This window comes from Galeopterus variegatus, unplaced genomic scaffold, assembly GCF_000696425.1.
Source record: "Galeopterus variegatus unplaced genomic scaffold, G_variegatus-3.0.2 Scaffold6246, whole genome shotgun sequence".
Taxonomy (NCBI): domain Eukaryota; kingdom Metazoa; phylum Chordata; class Mammalia; order Dermoptera; family Cynocephalidae; genus Galeopterus; species Galeopterus variegatus.
This window is the reverse complement of record NW_007732357.1, coordinates 7,832-24,523: the sequence shown is the minus strand read 5'-3', so window position 1 is coordinate 24,523 and position 16,692 is coordinate 7,832. Positions and strand designations below refer to the sequence as shown.

At 48.9% G+C, this 16,692-nt stretch overlaps 2 pseudogenes; one reads left to right on the top strand and one right to left on the bottom strand.

Moving 5' to 3' along the window:
* Positions 1-2,067, bottom strand: part of LOC103606048 — a 17,968-nt pseudogene extending 15,901 nt beyond the window's left edge.
* Positions 2,068-2,092: 25 nt separating this feature from the next.
* The window catches only part of LOC103606050, a 16,939-nt pseudogene continuing 2,339 nt past the window's right edge, over positions 2,093-16,692 (top strand).

Here is a 16,692-nt window from a genome sequence, read left to right as displayed (position 1 = left end):
TTGTGGAGAGAGACATCCTCTTCTTTGTCTCTGCTGGTGACTCTTCTTGTGTGAATGCACTCCAGTGGTTGGCGGACCATCTGCGTGGTAACTGTGGTGTCTAGCCACTTTTGCAGCAGCCATGGTTATTGTGGTGGACCACCCATGTGCAGCGACTGTTTTTGGCATGCTCCTTGGCACTGGCGGTATGCCTTGGTGTGGGGTGTGTTTGGTCCCCTTCTCCATGCCTCTGGTCCCTGGGCAGAGCCCAAGGCACTGGCGCCATGTGCCTGGTTGTGGGAGAGGGGTCCAGTCCCCTTCTCCATGTCCCGGGTCCCTGGGGAGGCCCCAAGGTACAGGTGCAGTGTGCCTGGTTGTGGGAGAGAGGTCCATTCCCCTTCTCCTTGCCTCGGGTCTCCGGGCAGGCCCCAAGGTGCTGGCATGGTGTGCCTGGTTATTGGAGGGTGGTCCAGTCCCCTTCTCCATGCCCTGGGACCGTGGGTGGGCCCTGAGGCACTGGCTTGGTGTGCCTGGTTGTGGGAGGGTGGTCTGGTCTCCGACTCCATACCCTGACTCCCTGGGTGGGCCCCAAGGCGCTGGCTCAGTGTGTGTGGTTGTGGGAGGGTGGTCCGGTCCCCTTCTCCATGCCCTGGGTCCCTGGGCGGGGCCCAAGGTGAGCAGCTGCTATTCTTAGTGCCACAAAGACACTTACGTGATTTAGATATAAAATCCAGGGCCAATTCTTGAAATCTAAAGAATACTGCCAGGATTAAAGGTTACAGGAAAGGTGGCTTAGAAAAATTTTATAGATATTTCATTAATAAAAGCAAAGTATAGTTCAAAGTTTCTTATGATTCACTAAAACTTTATGGTCAGGGTAATATTCTTATGAAGGGGTCAGAATCTTTTTTAGTCCCCTGTCTCTAGCCATTAAACTGGAAGCTAACTTTATCAGCTTCATCAGTACTGAGGTCAGCTAAAATTAAAACTAACCTAACATGAATAAGAAAGGAAAAGAAATAAAGATAAGAGAGTGGGAAATGGGAGAGAGATAGTTAAAGGAAAAAGATTATTGTATCTGGTACTAGTAGGACACATACCACCACTGACATGTGCACTCTTTTTTCTGCCACCTCTTCCTCTAGTTTTTTATTAGTGAGCTGAGTTTCCTAATCAAGAAAAAGAGACCTCATATTATCATCACGTGTCAAAGTGAAATGTCAATATACTTTCACAGAGACGCTTCTAACACATATATCATCGAAACATTTAGAAAAAGGAGCCCCTTCGGGTGGAACAATTAGAGAAGGACACCTGTTCCTCTGAGATAACCAAGCAAGGGCTAAATAGGACCCCCACCCATCCCTTGAGCTGGATACAACTTGCACAGCCATATGCGGTGGGCTTGCCTCCAACCGAGGAAAACTTGTATAACCCTACGGCACAGAGCACATAACTTTTAATGAGATGCTGATGGCACAGGCCATCCCAACTGATCCAGTTCCTATAATAGAGATCCTATTGTGATGAATGGCCTCCTCCGAAGTGAAATTCTTAGTAAGGTCACCCTTGACAGTCACCATCTTGGAAACCTAACAGAGTGAAGAAAAACTGCACAGCCATTCCGAGATGAGGACTTGGTCTGTAGTGACAGGGAGCGCACACAGAACTCCTGGGCCCCAGTGCGAAGGAGGTGCTGCAGACACCACAGAGACCGACAGATGTGACTGGCCAGCAGCCCAGCATCCATGAGGCAAACCAGGGGAAGAAGGAGGAAGGAGGGTACAGTCGAGGGGTTAAGAGGGAGTGAGGGAAGGAAAAGGGGCTGCTCCACCAAACAGGAGACTACAGCTGGGACGGCCCTCCCTCCCCTGCCCCAAGTGGTTCCCCCTTCTCCCGGGTCCGCGGAGCCCAGGGTCGAGGTACTTCGGGCCACACACTTCGCCCGTGTGTGCGAAGGGCCAGCCGCCCCTGAGCGGTACACATGCAGCCTCGTGGAGACACAGGGCCATCCTCGGGCAAAAGATAGATGGCTACCGCAGCGTCCACTCTCTGGCTGGTCCCCAAGACTCCTGCAACCCAACTCATGGCACTCACTCAAGAGATAAACAGCATGGAGACAGCATCCGTAAAGCTCGTTAAGACGCGAAGTAGATCACCGACACCCGACGCACCTGCTACTGCAGCTGCGCAAGGCCGCGCCCGAGCCCTGGCCATTTCTACCAAAAAGATATGTATGGTTTCCCAGCCAAAAACTAGGAACAGTAAGTAGTTCCAAATGTCTCTAACAAAAGTTAAAGTAATGAGGTGAGGCAGCAATCCTGGGTCTCCATGAATTTTATGAAAAACATCTATTTATCATTTACTTTTTTGTAGTTTACTCAGAAGATGAACACAATCTTTTATTGCCTGTTGTTAATATTACGTGAAAATCTTATTTAAAAGAAGGAAACAAAATTTTACTTTTTGTACCAGTGTACTGTTAATATTACAGCTAATTTTAATAAATATTTATAAACAAATCTATCTAATCTCTTAGTTTTGACCACATAAGATTATTATAAACTTTTTACAAGATCTTATGAATTCTTTAAATACGTTTAAACCAGACAAATTTTTCTTTTAACAAAAATCATATTACATCTTCATGTCTTCTACAACCTTTAGCAAAAACACATTTTACTTTTCTCACATCCTACTTTTTTTAAACATTTTGTATATAAAATCTTCTTATATTCAGCAGTATGAATTAGGTATGTTAACTATAATTAACTCCTAGTAATTTTAATTTCCAGTGAAAAACCCAGAAAGCAAGCAATTTTTAACTATTTAATATTAATATTTATAGATAAAAACCATTTCTAATTTCTGAAGAGACATGTTTAAAAAATCTTTTTTTAATCCAATATATTTAGCCTTATTTTAAGATTCAAATATATTTAGCCTTTTTTGGTTTTGTTTTTTGTTTTTGTGGATGGCCAGTATTGGGATCTGAATAGCCTTTTTAATATACCACATAAAAACAATGTTTCTGTACTGAAATGCCTCAGACATTTATGGTTACCTATTACTTAATTTAATATAACATGACTTTAAGATTTCAAATAATTGAAAAGAACTTTTGAAACTATGACAATTTTATTTATAAGTATTTAACCCATTTATATTTGTCTAATTTACTTATACCAAGCTACACCCTTATCAACCAATATTAACTAAGGCTTTTGAGATATTGGATGTAGGTCACTTTTCCTCAGCCATCTTGGGTCCCAAGTACCCACGTGGCATCCAGAGCCACATGGCATCCAGGACAGCCATGTGGAGCCCAAAACTAAAGTCACATTGGAAACGGATGGCGGGTCTAGGTCCTTGATCAAACTAAGTAAGGAGAAGCTCGCTTGAAGCCAATCAAAGTCCACAGTCCAGTGAGCACACTCAGTGAGAGAAAAAGGAAAAGAGATAGACTGGTGAACATACAAATAATATGACTTCATTGTGTAGAGAGAATACGTGACAACGTGGGTGCACAGGAAGCCTTGGAAAGAAAATAAGAACCACCCCATACATCCCAAGAGGAGGGTTTACACATTGTTCTGGGATGGGGGTGTTTCTCTATCCTAAGGGGAAGAATATTCCTCTGTGGAGGAGGATCTAAGATAATTAAGGCCTCATGAGGTAGTATCAGCTTCCAGTCATGCACAGAAATTACTTTCCTTAACTTTGTCCTGTCCATTACAGCTGAAAGATCATAATGGCGGTTGTTATGGAATTTCCAGTCATGGACAGGAGTTACTTACCTTAACCTTGTCCTGTCCATTACAGGCAAAAGGTCATAATACTGGTCATCTGCACTTTTGTTCCTCCTTGTGCACAGGTGTGACGGTGTAGCATGCTGATTGGTTGTGTGATTAACTGCCAGACAAAGAGGTGGCAGTGCTGATCCAGCCTGAATATTTGTGATTAGCTTCCCCGGGGTGTGTCCCTATACTATTCTTGCCTCAATTGAACTTGAAAGCATTTATGTTTACCCAGTTGGTCAGCATGCATTATTTATAAGCCAATTTGGTACCATGTAGACAATACACAAACATGTGTATAGACACAAACATGTAGATATAACATACAGTTTACATATGTGAGAAATGACATCACCCATCCAATGCCAAAGGACGGACACAAAGACACAAGGTACAGTGAAGTGAGACTTTAATTATGGCCTTGCTAGTTTCAGGTGTCTGAAGGGCAGGTACACACAAAATGGTTACATTGAGCAATTTATTCCCTAGTGCGCAAGGCCTTCTCCCCATTCCTCATTGGTTGAGTACCACGGGGTGCACAATCTTCCCAAACGATGAACAACACCTAAAATTTATTACCCCCTTGCAAGGAATTCCTTTGTCTGGGGGCTCAGGACAAGCCCGCAAAAAAGGCCTGCCAAAGCCCTGTGAAGGTAGAAACACCAGGGAATGAAGAAAACAAAGGAGGTAGCAACTAATTACCATCTCAATAAAACACCCTCGAGTAAGTCATTTCTGAAAATGAATCATTTGGATTATTTTCTTATACCTATATACATATGCAGACATAAAAAAAAAAACAGAGAAATAAAGATATTATAGGTTTTGTGTAAAATGTTTATTTATTTATTTAAAGATGACCGGTAAGGGGATCTTAACCCTTGATTTGGTGTTGTCAGCACCATGCTCAGCCAGTAAGCCAACCGGCCATCCCTATATGGGATCCGAACCTGTGGCCTTGGTGTTATCAGCACCACACTTTCCCGAGTGAGCCACGGGCCCGCCCATAAAATGTTTATTGAGGCAGATAAAACATAAAACTCACTAGTTTAAAAAGGATAGTTGGATTTAAATTATGTCTCTGTAAATGAAGCAACATTGCAAAGCACAGTAAGGCTTTTCATGGAGTTCAAGTGTGTCAGAGGAGACATATAAAGGGTTTTATTTGGGGGGGGGGCCCTGGCCCGTGGCTCACTCGGGAGAGTGCGGTGCTGATAACACCAAGGCCACGGGTTCGGATCCTATATAGGGATGGCCGGTTCACTCACTTGGGAGAGCGTGGTGCTGACAACACCAAGTCAAGGGTTAAGATACCATTACTGGTCATCTTTAAAAAAAAAAAAGGAAAGTGTTTTTTTTTAAGAAATAGACGCCAAAATCAAATAAAATTATAGAATTCCACCATAGGATCTCCTTAACTATGTTACTGAGCTAAGGGCTGAGCCAATGAACAAATAGAGCCCAAGCCATTCAACTCTTGGGGCTTCAAGAGGAAAGCAACATATCCAAAAAGGACGCCATGGCAGCGTTTCTCAGGAGATCTGAGTCTTTTGGCAAAAGGTTAATTAGAGAAGCACATAGAGGTTCAAGGAAAAAGGGTTTCAATTGTCTGAATAGTTTCTTTGGGGAGAAGCAAAATTCCAGAGAGAAATCAGGGCCCAAAATAAAAATACATTCAAAGAAGACCAAACAGTTGCAAAGTAACCACCGTGGGCAAATGGCCCATTCATTTGGCTCATAAAGAAGAGTGCCCCATGGGCCAGCCCGTGGCTCACTCGGGAGAATGTGGTGCTGATAACACTAAGGCCATGGGTTCAGATCCCATATAAGGATGACTGGTTAGCTCCGCGGGTGAGCGTCACCAAGTCAAGGGTTAAGATCCCCTAACCAGTCATCTTAAAAAAAAAAAAAAAAAAGGAAAGAAAGAAAGAAAGAAGAGTGCCCCAGCTGCAGATGGAGCCAGAGGCGAGCAATGGGCTGGGGAGGAGCCCACCAAATGCCTGGGGGCATGTGTGACCCAAGGCGACCTCAGTGGTGGTGAGAGTGCCAAATCCTAAACATGCTTCCCGGCAGTCATTAAAGAGAAAAAAAAAGAAAAGAGGGAAAGACTAAAAGAATAAAGCATTTTTTTGCCAGAGTTTGGGCTCTTCTGGTGCCCAACCCAGAATTCCCTTATTTCCTGGCTGGCAAGCCAATTTTGTTACAGGGCGGCAAATACAGGTTCCCGGTGCAAGAAAGAAGAATCTTTTATGGGACCAGCAAAAGGAAAGGAAGAGATAGACAGAAACAAAACATAATGGCACTTTATTACTATAGGGTAAATGCTGGACATAAACTTATTTCTCCTCTCCATGCATACCAGAGTTTCCCCTCCACCCTGGGAAACTACCCCTGGCTGAGGTAGTTACCGGAGGAAAGGCACGTCCCCTTTAAGACAGACGGAAGACTGGAGGAAGTAGTGGCCTAGGTAAATTAAAGTACTCTGGCACCAGGAGAGTAGCAAGTTGGTTAACTTATCTACTCAGCCATATCTCCTGCACACTCTGGGTTGAGTGAGGGTCTCTGCATAGCATGCAAATGATTTACACCTCTACTCTGATGTATTCACTATATAACTGTTGTATGTACCCTGTGGTGGCATGGATATCCAGCCGGCGGGCCACCAAACCGACGTCTCTACCTATTGAGTTTTTTGGAATAGGCAAACAGTACACAAGTGCCCTGTCAGATTTGGGGCTCCCACGATACGATTACCAAGCGAAGGTACGCAGCAGTGTGCACAGGCATCCTCGGCCACGGAGAGATACATGAGCCCACAACCTCTCCTCCTTCGCTGTCCCACGTGGAAACTCCTAATGGCCTTGTCTTCTGCCCCTCCTGCTCTGCCTAGTGCACCTGCGCTGGCCAATCCAGTCTGAATATTTAGGAGCAGCCTCCCTGGGGCGTGTCCCTATTCTAGTCCTGCCTCAGTACCTTCAAACTTAACCACTGCATGACTTCCATAGTATATGAAGTTCGTACTTTCTCCTGGTTTTCTTCGAGGTTAGAATCTTGATTTTTTTTTCTTTTAGGTTCTACTAGGTTTAGTTGCTGTGTATGTTGAAGCCACTTATGGCAGGTCTATCCAGGAAGATGCCAGGGAAAATGATTTCCTGTTAAGTTTGTCGGAGAAATCTCGGGACATCATGTTTAAATGAGGGGAAGAGGGGAACCATTTACAATAATCATGTCCTGGGACGATGAGTCATGTCAAAAGGGTGAAGACAAAATGGGCTGAAAACTTTTTGATGAAAGTAAAGTGAGACCAAACCCGAGGGGGGTGGGGGTTGTCTCTCAAAGCTGGAGAACAGGGCTGCAATGTCTGTTTTCTTGGGTCTCTCCTTCAGGTGCCACAGGTGTCGCTGCCAGCCCACCTGAACCCATCCCACCCCAGGAAACCTGCGAGTCTGGTGTGTGGCAGGTGGAGAGACAGGAGTGGCGGAGAAGTCACCCCAAGGATATGGCGTAAGTAGATGAGCACGGTGGCGTGTGGAGGCTGCTAGTCTTGCTGAGCCTGGGCCTCGGTGTTCCACGTGGGCGGATCCAGACGGTTCCCATGCGACGTCCACCAGTGGGTGAACGCGGGACCCTAGCTGCCACATTCAAGTCCAGCCCCTTCGCGGGCTGCCCTTGTGACCTCAATCAGGTTTGGGCAGGTTCGCTTGACTTCTGCCTCGTTCTCTACTATAAAGGACATATCGACCTACCTCACAGGGGTGTTGTGAGGATTAATAAATGTTGGTACCGCCTTTTGGAAATGTGACAGCACTGTGTAAATGCTGAGAGCGAGCAAGTACAGGGCCAGAAACGATACACCACGCCTGCTTATCCGTCGGCTGTTGCGTTTTTAGCACGGTGGTCTTTTCAGAAGAAGGTGGAGTGGAAAGTGCGTCCCTTAGGCCCTGGTCTACGTTTTTAGAGTGCTCATAGTGGGGTTGGGGGCGGACTGGAAACAGCAGGACAGTAGCCCCTTTTCCGCGGTCACGCTTCCGGCGGTTTCACTCTGAAAATAGTAAGTGGGAAATTCCAGAAATAAACAATCCATCAATTTTAAATTGCACACTGTACTGAGTAGCACGATGAGCCACATCCAGCCACACCCCACCCTGGACGTGAATCGTCCATTTGTCCAGCTCCTCCAAGCTATGGATCCTGGGTTATCAGATCCCCTGCCAAGAAATTTCAAGTAATCCTTACTCGACTTCATAACGACCCCAAAGCGCAAGAGTGCTGTGCCTGATGTATAGAATAAACGTTCTCACAGCTGTGTACGTATATGGGAACGAATGCAGGGTTCGGTACTATCCGCGGTTTCAGGCATCCACTGGGAGTCTTGGAAGGTATCCCCCACGGATAAGGGGGGGCCACTGTACAAATTAGAGGGGGGGAAAGGTCCTTCACGAGGACGCGTTGGGTTGACAGTCACACCACGCAAGGCCTTTCACTAACGGGAGGTAGAAATAAGGTAAAGGATGTATATTGCTCCCTCGGGGGCATACTAAGGAAAGATTTCTTTGGGCCTCCGGAACAATCGAAACATTTATTCCACAGCTCACTGATAGTCCCTGATGATAACGGTCAGCCCTGGATTCACTGCTGTTGCGTGGAGGCATTCATTCGACATTTTTTGACCATCTGGTGCCCGGGGGACACAAAAGTGACACAGAAAGACACCTAGCGACAGAGAAAAAGCTGCGCATGGACAACTGCCCTAGAGGTTTAGTACGGTATTCCAAGACAATCCTCTGGGAGGCCAGAAGCAGACTATACCTTGTGGGAGGTCTCAGGCTTCCCTCAGGTGATGCTTTCTGCCCCAAGGGACCCAGGCAGTGGGAATGGCCTGGGGAGGCGACTGTGGGGCGGAGCCTGGGGCGGTCAGGGGGAGGGGCTTATGCATAAGGGTGAAAGATGGCCGGAGTCGAAGTTGCAAAAGAAAGTGGGGTCGGCCTGTGACAGGCCAGTGAGGCTCAAAGGCTGGGTGAGATGTCGGTACCTAGTCTGGAACAGCTTATACAATGTTCTTGATGTCTTGTAGTGAAACTATAGAGGTGGAGCTCAAACCGATCTTTTGGAAAGTGGGGCACGATGCAGAAAAGAGAATGAGTAAGATGAGAGGGAGACATGAGTAGTTGGTTAAGAGGAAAAACTGCTGTGGGAGTTTTTCACAACGGGGAGTGATTCCAGGATTTAAAACAAGGGCGCGAAATCCTCCCTGACTCTTAACATCACCTTGTGATCAGAACACGTCCACCTCCACCCACACCCACCCTCTCTTTCCGTTGAAATGGCACGCGACAGATAAACTGGGGGAGAACTCTCTATATTTAGGTAGGATACAACCTTGGCTGCAGGTATCTGAAACAATGAGCAGCTTAGACAAGCAGGAGTTATTTCTCTCCCCTGCCCAGAAGGTCGGGAGTAGCAGCTTGGGGCTGGTGCAGCTGTCGATGAGATTCTTCACCAGGCGGCTGGTCCTCGCCGCTCTACCACGTGTAAGCTCTCCCTGGCGCGACCCTTCCCTCCAGGTGCCGAGTCGGCTGCTACACCTCCAGGCCTCAGTCTGACTTCCAGGTAGAAAAAGGTGGAGGGGAGGGGGAGACCCTCTTTGAAAAGAGGCTTGGCCTTTTCATCTCCCTGGGGACTTGTGTCTAATCGGTCAGAACTGTGTCTTGCGGCCAGGAAATTGAGCTGTTTCAGCTGGGCACGTTGATGCTCTGGACAGAAATCAGGGTCGGTTGGCAAGAAAGGAGTGGCCGCCAGATGCCCTGCAGACACTGCAAAGATGAGTCTGGACCCGAGAGTCAAGCTGACCTGTGACTGAGCACGAGCGATGGGGTGGTTGGTTACTGAATCAGGTGCCACCACACGGTACCTCTATCCCAGTGGCAGTGAGCTCAGGGGAGGCTGGGATATAGGGACTTAAGATGGTGAAACAGTATGACTGGAGGAAAGTCCCATGTCAGGATGGTGGCCCCAAACATGACAGAGAGTCTCTTGTTTCTTCCTGGGGACATGTTCAAAGGCAGTCAGGAGTTTCTCTCCTTCCAGCACTCCCGAAAGGGCTTTCTAGATGGCTGGGGTCTTGCCTGGTCTCCCGAGTCCACGAGAGAAGACTCAAGTCCCTTGTTCTTAAGGGCCCGTAGGTGGGCCTTCCCTGTCCGAGCACTATTTGGGAGTGGGATGATGGACGATTCAGTTCCAGTCCTTCGCAAAGACTCTGCTGCCGAGGAGCCCAGGACCTGCCTACTTACTGTTGGAAAAGTGGGGATTCCCACTGCACCCAGCCCCGGGCAGGATCAGCAGCCTCTACGGACTGGACCTCCTCCTGGGAGATGGGAGAGGCTCAGTCTCGACAGGTCCTTCCAAGCCTCAGAGCCAGATACCTGCCTGTGCCAGAATCGTTGCCCATACCACGCTTATTCTGCCTGCGCTTCCGGATCCTGGGATGTTTTCCCCAGGCGCCTGGGCCACCTCCTCTTCACTGTTTAGATAAGAATCCCGTGCCAGGTGTGAAAAGTAAACGCGCACCCATGCCTGGGGGCTCAGACTCCTCTCTCATTACCCACCCCCGCCGTCTGGCCAGCTTGTGTCTCTGGCCCCCAACTCCTGCCTGCTCTGCACCCGGCACGGAGCCCTCCCCGTGGCCCGACTCTCGGGCTCCGAACATGGCCCTTTTTTTCGACCACCCCATTCAACTCTCCCCGTCCTCCGCCGCTCCTTTTCTCGCGTCTCTGCCCAACTCTAAACACAAACCCGCCTGGTGCTCTGACCTATCTTCACGTGACCCTTTTCATTCCCAGCCTGGACCCCAGCATGGGCCAATCGGCCCTTTCTGACCTTCCTTGTTCCAAGCCTTTCCAGGACTCGATGCTGACATAGAAGAGTCTCAAAACCTCCCTCGGACAGAAGTTCCGGATTCCTCCAGCGCGAAGGAGTAAGAAAACCAAGTCCTAGGCACTCTGAATCGCGGTGCGACGGTGTGGGCGGTGGGATCTAGCTGTGTGTCTCGTTAGCCCTGCCTCCGCTTGCTTATCTGAGCTTTGACGGAATCCGAGAGGCTGGCGGTAAGTGAGGGAAAGACTCCGGCTTGCAGAGAGCCAGCTGGCAGTGCCCGGTGGGACCAGTCAGGGACGCGTGGGCGCCACTGCCGCTGTGCACAGCTGCAGCCATCCTGGAGTACGTTACCGCGGAGGTACTTGAACTGGAAGGAAATGCATCAACAGACGTGAAGGCGAAGTGTGTCACTTAGCCCTGTCACTTGCAACTTGCTATTCGTGGCTATAGCTGCGATTGCTGGTGGTAGCGCCAGCCCACACATCCATAAAGCGCTGGTTGGGAAGAAAGGACAACCGATGTACCCAGATCCCTTGTCGCCTCAATACTCTAACAGCTGCCTAGTGGTGGTGATTCCAGCGGGCTGTGTTGTGTCTCCGTGACAAACACACTCTTGCCTTTCTGTAATTCTCTCCCAAATTAGACAGCTAACTAGGGGCGCCTTCAAACGTCCTGAAGTAGCGGGTACATACATGATGATGCTGGCGACTTCCTCAAGCCCCTGGGACCTACAGACAATGCACAAGTTAGCCATAACAAACGTTGCCTGGCGTTGGGTAGGATCTGGAGAAGACCCCCGAAAAAGAGAGAAAGAAAAGAAAAAGCGAAAAGAGACTTCCTCAAGCCCCTGGGACCTACAGACAATGCACAAGTTAGCCATAACAAACGTTGCCTCTCCGTCGCCTGGCGTTGGGTAGGATCTGGAGAAGACCCCCGAAAAAGAGAGAAAGAAAGGAAAAAGCGAAAAGGCAAAAACACGAAAGAACGAACCATAGCAGCGAAGCTGCAGTCAGAGTTACTGCCGTTTGCCACAGACCAACACCAACTCATCTATTCTTTGCGAACCACAGGTGACCAGGGGAGAGCGCGAACGCAGTCCCCCACTACCACAAATTATGCAGTCGAGTTTCCCACATTTGGGGAAATCGCAGGGGTCAGCACATCCGGAGTGCAATGGATAAGCCTCTCCCTGGGAAAACCACCTTCGTGATCATGGTATCTCCCCTGCCAGGTAAGTATGAGTTGCCGCCCCCGCCTCGACCCGCACCCCCGGGCGCGCCTCGCTCTTAACACACGGTCACTTCCCCTACGCGCCCTCCGCGCACCCACGCCGTCAGGCCCCCTCGTGTCCCCTCGACTCTCCGGAGAGCAGTCTCCGCACGGTCCGGACTTGCACACGCGGGACGCGGAGGCCCAGGCTCAGCGGGACCGGCAGCCTCCGCGCGCCGCCGGGCTCATCTGCATACGCCCCGCCCTCGCGGTGACGTCCCCGCCGCTCCTGTGTCTTTCGGATCCGGGAGACAAACCTAGAGAGGACGTAGGAGAGCTCTACTCTGACTTTTCTAGTTAAAACGAGCATTAGTTTGGAGTTTGAGCTTAGAGGGAGTACTTTGATTTTCTCGCTTTTTCTGACCTTTTCCGCATTGGGAGGTCACTGGCTCCGGCTAGTCAACCCGGGCTTGGGGGTCCCAGCTTGCTTCCATTTTCTGCGCCTCGGGCAGGGTCGCTAGACCTCTAGGTTTCTCTAGGGGTGACGCACTGACTGTGCTGCAGAGGGGAAACAATCAGACGAAGAAGAGTACGTGTAGTATGCCGCTGTGAGCCTAGAGGGCGAGTGAGGCGCAGCCTAAACCACGAAGAGTCTGGCTCAGAGTGTAGGGCCTGCGGCCCGGGAGGCACTTCCAAAGCTCCCTCGAGAAGTACTCCCGAAAAACAAAGAACTTGGGCTTAGGAAGGAAAAGGGGCCAATCCGAAGGGGAGGTGGTTACAAAATCCTTCGCGTAAGGGCTGGCCGGTTAGTTCGCTCCGATAGAGCACAGCCTTGTAACACCGGGCTCCCGGGGTTTGGGTCCTCGTCCGGGCCAGCCGCGGGGGCGGGGGGCGGGGGAGCGCCAGCATCTTCAAGTCGTCTCGGCAGTAGAAGATCGTCACCCAGAAATTCTTCATTTTGGCAGGAGGTATGTGCAATACCAGTCAACAGATGGTCCGCGGACAGACGGTTGGCAGATACCGGTCATTATTCTTCCGGGAGATTGTGACCCTTGTGATTGATTAGAAAAGTTTAAAAGTTCAGGGTGTCTTTGGATGTGATTGATTGTAAGAGTCCGAGAGTTCAGGATGCCCTCGGATGATACGTGCCTGAAGCTCAAGCTAACATAGCCTCCCAACCTTATTTTAGATGCCATTTTCCTTCGTCACTAACTACCCTTTGTTTAAGAAAAAGGTGGAAATAAGAAAACATGCAAGGGAACCGGCCGGTTAGCTCACTTGGTAACAGCATGGTGCCGATAACACCAAGGTCCAGGGTTCCATACCTACACCGGCTAGCTGGTGGTGGGGGTGGGGGGGGGTGTTGAAGGGTCTCTGAAAATCAAGTGAGTAGAAATGCCACATTTCCGTCCTAGGGGATTCGGTTGCCTCCTTCTGGCCGCGGGGACTTTGTCTTTTCCTTTTCTGTACAAGATGTTTTGTTCTCGACGTCAGTGGGGGTTAAAGGTTGGGCCAGTCGTGCCTCCTCCCCCAGTGTGAACAGAGTCATCGAACTCTGCGAGTTCGTGGATGGTCGGTGCTGTGGAGCAAGACTAGGCAGGAGAGAAGACTAGACATTATAGGGTCAGAGAAGGCCTCCCTGGGGTTGTGTCTCCTCAGAGAGGGGAGAACGCGTACTGCGACATCCTTCTTCATTGTTGGTTGTTTCAGGAAGAGTTTCTTTTATCAGTGTGCATTTCCTAAAAACAAGGGATTCTCTTACATCCCTCCAGTACCATGATCAAAATCAAGAAATTGACATCGATACAATGTTATTATCTACTCTGTAGACATTATTCCGTTTTCACCAGTTGTCCCAAGAATGTCCTTGATAGCAAAGGAAAATTCAAAATCACGTGTTGCATTCAGTTGCCATGTCTCTTTAACCTACTTTTATCTGAAACAGTTCCCAGGTCTTTCTTTGCATGTCATTACGTGGGCAATTTTGAAGACCACGGGCCAGTTATTTTGTAGAATGTCCCTCAAGTTTTGCTCTGTCCTATGTTTCCTCATAATTACAGTCAGGTATGCATTTTTGACACGAACATTACTATTGGGAACATTAAGGTTTATAGTCTTGTTCAGGCTTCAGAGGCATTGCCAGGCCTCTGACCAAAGAATGACCGACCCTGCGTAGGCTGTGTGCCAGACTCTCAGAAACTGTGTGCAGGCCTACAGGATAGGTGCTTGGTAACCATCACATAAGAAGGAAAGTTAAGTCCTGGAGCTTCTTGGACCTTGGTGACCTGGCCAGTTCCCAGGGCCGAAGGACCTCCCGAAGACTTGTGAGAAGAGATCCAAGCATTAATAAAATAACCACAGCCGCATGTTTGCACGCAGACTAATTTTATCAGTCTGCGGCTCGGTGATAAAAGCAGGATTTCCCCAGACCGCTCTCTGAAGTCTCACCCGTGGAGTGGACGCACTGCCCGGGACGATCCCAGCTGAGACTCCAGATCGTTGTTCAGGGGACTTTCAGCACTGCTTGGATCTGGATGTAGGTGTTTCCCCAATTTGGTGATGTAAACACTGTTTAATTCTTTTCTCTCTCTTCTTCTTCTTCTCCTTCTCCTCCTTCTTCCTTCTTCCTTCTTCCTCTTCTTCTTTTTATTAATTCTTTTCTCTCTCTTCTTCTTCTTCTCCTTCTCCTCCTTCTTCCTTCTTCCTTCTTCTTCCTCTTCTTCTTTTTTATGCCTGCATAAGCTCGCTTTCTTTGCTTACTTGCTTATTGCTGTATGTTCATAAATATCATAAGCTGGCTTATTAGTGTGACAAGTGGTTTGTTTTACCAACGAATCCTTTGAACCCAAACGAAAGTAAAAACTTTTGGCAAACCGATTACACAGATGTTATGTATGTACGTTATGTATGTTATGACTTGCATCCTTCCAAAAGATATGTTGAGGTTCTTAGCCCCGGTACCTATGAAATTGTCTTTATTTGGAAGTAGGATCGTTGCAGGTACCTTCAAGTTAAAATGAGGTCATTACAGTGAGCCCTAATCCTATATGACTGCTGTCCTATGAGAAGAAGAAAACACCATGTAAAGACAGAGCCACACAGGGAGAACACCATGTGATGACAGAGGTAGAGACTGCAGTGGTGCAGCCGTAGGCCACGGATTGGCAGCCACCACCGCCAGCTAGGAAGAAGCAAAGGAGGATTATTGGGAAAAATAGGAAAATGCTCAGGGCCCCTCAGATGTTCAGAATCTGGCTGAGCATTTGCTGTAAATATCCTCACGTGTTCCTTGTTACTACTTAATGTAAATTGCGTATGGGCACCCAGGTGTCCAGGGTTGTGGACTTAAGTATAAAAGACTAACAGCTCTGAGCCACAGTGCTTCTCAGAACTCTCAGAGAAGCCACTAGGACGGTTGCTCCTAGATCTGAACAAAACCCGTTCGTTTTTCTATGCCTATGGCTCCCAGAACCTTTTTTTTTTCTATTACCTAGCTCACAGATCTGTGTGCGGAGGGTCTGTGACCCAATCTGTGCAACAGACTCGAGGGGTCTGTAAGCCCTAGCTCTACAATTGGTGTAGTCAGCAGGATATCTGAGCAGGTACAGGAGCCAAAAGCCCCTTGGAGAGGGAGGAAATGTGGCCACTCCTGACTGTTGTGCCCTCTGGCCACTTTCCTGTTGACCGGGATCAGGTTGCTGCTTACTATACTACAGGTCAGCATAGACCAGGCACTCCATGAAGCAGTGTGGCCTCGGAGAGCCCCTTGGGAGGGGAGGAAATTGGCTCTCCTTGAGCATGTGGTACCTGGTGGCCACTTTTCTGCTGACCGGAGCCTGGCTACTGCTCACTCTGATACAAACTGATCGAGATTTAAAGAAGAAAGCAGAGCTGTTGGAAGCACGGATAATCTGTCTGGAGGATGACGGGCTGCGACTGGGCGCCCCTGCCTCTCACCCCCAGAAGAACGACAAACCCAGTGGTGAGTTGGAGGAGACTGCGTCTCCAGGCACGACCTGTTGTGCACCAGAAACTGAAACACGAGCAGCCTGTAGGACCAGGTGGACAACTGGAGGGTGAGCCACAGGTGACCAAATTCACTACCTATGTCCCGTATACCCGGGTCGAATTAGTTGATTTAGGGAGACAGTTCTGGCAGAAACAGGGGGGACCCCTAGCCGCTTGGCTGCTGTGGTTATGGGACCTAGGGTGGATGGTGTGGTATGCTCCGGTGAGGAGATGGAAAAATTGGCCTCCATCACCATGCACCCGTCCCTGAGGCAGCGACTATGGAATAGCCGCAGGTACACACAAGGGCCAGGTAATCACTCCTTAATGGAATGGGTGAGTGCAGCTGCCTGAACCGTGTGGGCAAATGCTGGAGAACTGCCCGAGACTGTGAGTAAATGGCAAACATATACTGATTTGGTTCAAATAATTCGGGAGCTGGGGATGCGGCAGTCCATGTTTAACGTGAACACCCGTGGCCCGGACGATGAAAATTTTACAGGCAGCATGAGAGACATAGTGCTGCAAAATGCCCCGTCAACATCTTTTGGGTCACTGATGGCCATACTGGCCCCATACATTGGTCATCCTATACACCAAGTAACGACCATGACAGCCAGCCTGGGTGAAGTAGAGGAGAAGAGACAAGCAAAAGGGGTCCGGAAGGTGGCTAAGACCCAACCCCTAAGAAATGATCAGGATCTTATCCTGAGGGGACCAAGCAAGACGGGCCCCAAGCAGATGTGGCTTGACTTGCTTGCAGCAGGGGCCGATAGCAAGAAAATTGAGCGGCAGCCAAGTGTAGTCCTGTTTGCCTTGTGGCAGC